This window comes from Rhipicephalus sanguineus, chromosome 1, assembly GCF_013339695.2.
Source record: "Rhipicephalus sanguineus isolate Rsan-2018 chromosome 1, BIME_Rsan_1.4, whole genome shotgun sequence".
In the NCBI taxonomy this organism is placed as follows: Eukaryota; Metazoa; Arthropoda; class Arachnida; order Ixodida; family Ixodidae; genus Rhipicephalus; species Rhipicephalus sanguineus.
In genome coordinates, this window is record NC_051176.1 from 273,868,355 (window position 1) to 273,874,354 (window position 6,000).

Below are 6,000 nucleotides of genomic sequence, written 5' to 3' on the forward strand. Positions count from 1 at the left end.
ATTTTGATCTCGCTCAAGGATATTATACATTAAATACAATCAAAGTGACTTACGAGCGTGAAAGAACATTAACGCACGAGGGGACGTGAAGTACAACTCGCTCCTCGTGAGTTAGCAGCTGGTGGTTCATCGTCGCTGTCACTCTCGTTGCTTTCACAGTCTTCTACGTCCAGTGAAAAATCCTCGTCGTCAAGATGGTTTTTTTCAACATCACTGCAGAAAGCAATCTGAAGAATTTCCTCCGCCGAACGACTTCGACCACTCCGCGTCACCACGTTTACAATTAGAGAGACGTCTGGGTGCGGAGAACGTTTTGCTCTCAGACCGGTCAACAAGCAAATCGCTTGCAGTGTGCTGCCGCCTATCAACAAACGTACAAAAACAAGCCGCGCAGCGGTGGCTATGAAATAGTGATGCAGAACTATCGGTAAATTGACTATCGATAGTATCGATAGTTTTTTCGAAACTATCGATAGTGTAAACAAACTATCGATAGTGCTACTATCCACAAACTATCGATAGTGCAATCGGTAGTAACATCGTTAATATTACTATAGCGATATTACTGCCACGCGTGTTTATTGCTTTGTTTTGACGCATTCATGTTTCACCCACAAAGAATGTTAGCAAAGTTTGACGCAGACCGTGCCGTAATGTTTGAGAAGCTTCACAATTGTTTGAGATCATTCTGTTAGGATTACGCGCCGGACGTGAATAGTCCTGTTTATTCGAGAGCTTACGTGAGCACCAGCGATAACGCTGGATGGTTTGATGACTGATGTATAAAGGACAACGCGTTCTACCAATCATCAGATTACTCAACGGCTGAGGACTGCTCCCGCCGCTATCAGTGCGCAGCATGTATCGCTTGTATTTTGAGTTTTTTTATTTTCTCGGCACAAGTTCGCCCAAATAAAAAGCTCCGTATTTCCCAGTCTTGCTGCAGCATTCTTCACCGTCACAACCACGCGACAATACTATCGATATAGTGGTGTAAATAATGATGCGGTTGCTGGCCGGCCATATTGCTAAAATATTTGCGATAGGCTACTACCAGCTACGCTTAATTTTTGAGCAATTGTTGGCAGAGAAATTAATTATTTCTGCAGTGAAAATTGCGGTATATATCCATCAATAAATTCGTATCCAAAATCAACCAGTTACACCTTACAATTACCTTCTTGATATTTTTTATTTTGAAATCATAAAATGCAATATCAATTTGAAGCCGCGCGGTCCCACCACATGTAAAGGCTTCCTTTCCGCTACAGCTGAACAGTTTGACTTTATGATCACGTGTCAGCAAAGCACTCTGGTGAATAACACAAGCATGTCAACTTTTTTGCCCTTCAGCATGCTGCTCCGGCGCCACTATGTACTTAGTGCGCGGGGAATCAAGTTTATTTTGCAGTGAGTCCGGGCTGTTGGTTTTATACTATCGATAGTGCCATCGAATTTTTTACTATCGATAGCGTTATCGATAGTATTTTTCACCATCGATAGTTCGATAGTGACTCAGCTATCGATAGTATCGATAGTACCATCGATAGTTCTGCATCACTACTATGAAACCCAACACACTGGCGAAGGACGGCGTGGATGGAAAGCGTTCCGCTCCACGAAAGGCGCCGAGCAGACGCGTCCTCGAATGATTGAAACGTCGTTCGCACGATTCGTAACAGCGCTTTGCTGACAAAGGATAGAGGCCCTATTTTAATGTATCGCCAACTTGAGATCGCTCAGTTACACATGAGCACATCGCGAGCCCGAGCGACCTCCCTCCCGCGTGCAGTGTTATGGGACTCATGCACTACAAGAAACATTGACCAAGTATATATGCAAGTAAAACAGGGTGAGCTTCAACTGAATGTCAGACGATAACAATTAACTTACCTACGTGGCTACAGAAAGCCTCGCGAAACTGATAGTATGTGTACCCTGTGGGCTAGCATTGAAAGCGCGAGTTGCCACGTATTTTCACGAAAACTTCGCGTCTCGCAAGAACGAATCAGATTTATCGTGTCACGGAGGGCCCGGTTTGTTCACTGATGCAGGGAACATGCGAAGTCGTAGTGTTCCTTTCTTGCCAACGCGTTAACACTGAGGCTAGCACAGCCGAACAAGGGAGCGACTGCATAGTGCCGCCATTTTGTCGTCTACTAACCCTCCTCGAGAGGACGCTCCTGAATTCCGCTCGGTGGCGCGACAGTCTATGGGCATTGCGAATACCAAGGAGGTTACTTAAACCTTCTTGGCCTATACTTACATTTTTTACAGCGAAAGCTGTTATGAGATCATTTCACCGGCCGTTTTTGGCGCCGTAGTTGTCCGCCGCCGCCGCCGCCGCCGCCGCCGCCGCCGGTGTCCGTAACCAGTATCGCTCGAAATAAGAAAAAAAAACGAAATAAGAAAAAAACTCCAGGATGGAACGAGGTTCGAACCTGGGCCCTCTGCGTGGGAGCCCAGTATTCAACCTCTGAGCCATGCCGGTGCTTGAAACTGCTTTGCAAAAAGGTCCTATACAGGCTTCATGTCGGAAAGGAACCACATTAGCATATGCAATATAGCGTGGTAGAATAGTAAAATAAGCACCAAGCGTCGCACAACGCGAATTCTGTAACCAGGCGTCACACAATGCGAATTGCGCAACGAGTAGGTTGTTGAATGCTTCCAACCCATTACAAAGGACTCTGCCATAATTCTTCATCGTCATCAGGCACAGCATCAACAAAGTGCGCATAATGCCTTACATGCGTATAGCAGGTACCAACGCCCTCCGTAGAATGACGAAAAATGGCACAGTGCCTGCTGCCCTACTTCTCAAAAATTACAATGATTTATAGCGTAGTGGGTTCCTCACAAGTGCACTTGTATTGGTTGCCAAGGAAGCCCATAAGCGCATGATCCACTTCCTCGGGGTCTCAGTAAAATTACACTGATTTATAGCGTAGTGGGTTCCTCGCAAGTGCACTTGTATTGGTTGCCAAGGAAGCCCATAAGCGCATGATCCATTTCCTCGGGGTCTCAGTAAACTTCTTCGCCCCCCCCCCCCGTCTCTCTCCCACGTCAACGTATGTTATACAGCATGACGGGAGAGGGAAATAGACCGGGCGTCACCCAATGCAAATTACATAAATGGTGGGCCGTTTAAAGATTCCAACCCATTACAAAGGGCTGAGCCATAATTCTTCATCGTCATCAGTCGTCGCGTCAACAAAGTGCACATGATGCCTTACTGACGTGTAGCTGGTGCCTCGCTTCTCCGCAGAATGACGAATAATGGCTTAGTAGGTGCTTCCCAACTTCACAAAAAAATTGTGATTTATGGCGTAGTGGGTACCTTTCTAGTGTACTTGTTTTGTAGCCCCAAGAGAGCTTAACGGGCTCTAGAAACGCTGCTCTTCCAGCTTTCGCTGTGACTGTGCTGCGGTTTCAGCGCAGGCCTGGCGGTTTTTTTTATCGTCTATTCATCCCGGCGTCTGTCCATGAAAGCTTGCCGTATGCTTGAAGGGTGACATACCTGACGAGTTGAAGAAGAGCTTCTCGATCGCAACCCTTCAGCAACAAGACCATGGCCCACGTTTCCTCTTTCCGATTTTTACTGCGGTCATTATCTGCGGAAGAACCAAGGTGGTTTGGGCCGAACACGAAGTAAACTGACATTTCAAGCATATTTAAGCGATAAGTTCAGTGGCGAAGCCAGCTGGAGGTTTGGGGGTCATACACCTCCCCTTCCCCATTGAAATTATTATATTTTGTATGTGTATATATATGCGCACACATACAAACACACTCAAGGACGTAAAGGGATGTCAGACCCCACAGAAAAAAGTTTCTGGCTCGCCCCTGAATAGGCGTACTCCTGTAAGGGCTGCAGAATAGAGTGCCAGCCTTTACGTCTTCGATAACAAGACGGAAGATACGTGTGAAGTAGACGAAAATAGGCAGTGCGCTCTAGGCAGAAATAGCACCGACAAATAGAGTGCGAAAAGTCACAAGCTTCCAGATGTTGTTTCGTTCGCTGAAGGAAGGGAGTCTCTAGCCTCACGAGTGGTACAAGGGGAATAGGCGAGAAAAGGAGGGGGGGGGGGGTCGGTGCAGCTGTGAGTGTGGGGGCATGCCCCCACTGATTTCGAGCCTGTGGGGGCGACGCCTCCCCCCCCCCCCCCCCCGGTTCCGGAGCCCCTGCTGGGGGAGGTGGGGGGGGGGGATCCGGAAATTTCGTTCACCTAGCTGGGCACCTGAATCCAGGTACACGGGCCTCAAGCATTTTCGCCTCCATCGAAAACGCGGCCGGGATTCGATCCCGCTTCCTTCGTTGCGCTATTTACGATCAATTTATTGTTTAAACATATACACCTGAGGCTTTCGCCATAAAAAAGCCTAATGTCGAATCGAATCTCGGAACTTTTACATTCACAAGCCTCCATTTTTACAAGCCTTCATGCAAAATACAGGGTGTTCAAGAAATGTGTCCGAAAATCTTCTAAAATAAGGGAAATGGAATATGTGCTCGATGCCTTCATAACTACTTTTTTCTTTCAGACATCGTAACATATGTCTAGAGGTATAAATTACCGCAGTAATTAAAGAAATCAAACTAATTAACGTTTTAATTAGTGCAGACAGGGGTAGGGTCAATGGAAAAATTGTTGTCTTTCCTGCGAAGAGCCCGTTGCCGCTTTGTTATTTCGAGAAAGCGGACTCTGGGAATTATTCTGGAGTAGTGATATTCGACCAAATTCACCGGTGATACTGAAACCGAAGCGCAGATGAGCGCATAGGAGACGACCAGAATGACGTCACTGTTACGACAACGATCGCAGTTTTGTTAGTTCGCCTGTATTCGTTAATGTATGTGCCCCATCTGAGCAATAATCGAAAGCATAGCCTGCACGCCCACGAAACGAAGTCGATCGGTGGTTGATGTCATGACTCCGGCACATTCTGGTCGCGAAAGAGTATATATGGCAGTGGTGCTCTGACTGTGTTTTAGTTTCGCTGGCGAAAAGAAATGCAGAAACTAGGGAGTTTTTCAATAGGGGCCCCAAACGTTTGGGGCCCCAAAGCCCTTTGCGTGTAGTCGCTGTGGGTCAAGCAGGAGCCAAGAGTTTTCGAATATGGTCTGCGGCGCTTTGGACAATCCCCCTATTCTAGGTCACCATGCAGTCTTGGCCAGGAGCCGTCGCTTCAGTGGGTGCCGTCATGTTTGTTTGCCGCAAAGCTTTTGGGGCAGGCTGTGGTACTCCCGCTAAATTCGAGAAATAGTGTCCCCAACGAAAAACCCAAACGCTGCTTGGATCTCGCGCATGCGTAGTGGCCTCGTCGCTATCTTTTTGGGTCCCAGACGTTTGGGGCTCCTATTCGAAAACTTCCTACTCTGCTAAAATTACCAGCGTCCGCTCTTTGAGAGAGAAAGCAAGAAGAGAAAAGGCAGGAATGTTGACCAGACGAGCGTTCGGTTTGCTACCCCTCACGGGGAATAAGGAAATGGGGATTACAACGAGAGAGAGGAGAGCACTGCGCGTACGAAGGGTCACACAATCAGTCACTGATGCCGGAGCTTCTCTGAGCTGCATGACTTCAGCGCTCTGTTCGATTGGGGAATCGCGGCCTTTGAGAGGGCCGTGGGTGAGCCATGGTAATTACTAGAAACCGGATTTTAGGCAAATGCCTATTTTGTTCCTTACGCTCCTATCCCGCCATTTTGATATATCAGCATGAATTAGGGGCTAAGGAGGGCTTTTGTAGTGTTTTTATAGTGCCTATAAATGCCTATTTTTGGCGTTCATGCCTATATACCTATGACTGCCTATAAAGGCCTATTTTCAAAACTGGCGCCTATATAGGGGTGGTGCCATCAAATTTCGAGGCTATAGCCTGTTGTGGGTTTCCTTTGTATGCAAGGACACTCCACACGAAGGGTCGGACACAGCAAACGTTTAGAATATATTTTAATATACTCCCAAAGTGTACCTAAAATGCCCATTCTCCCGATCT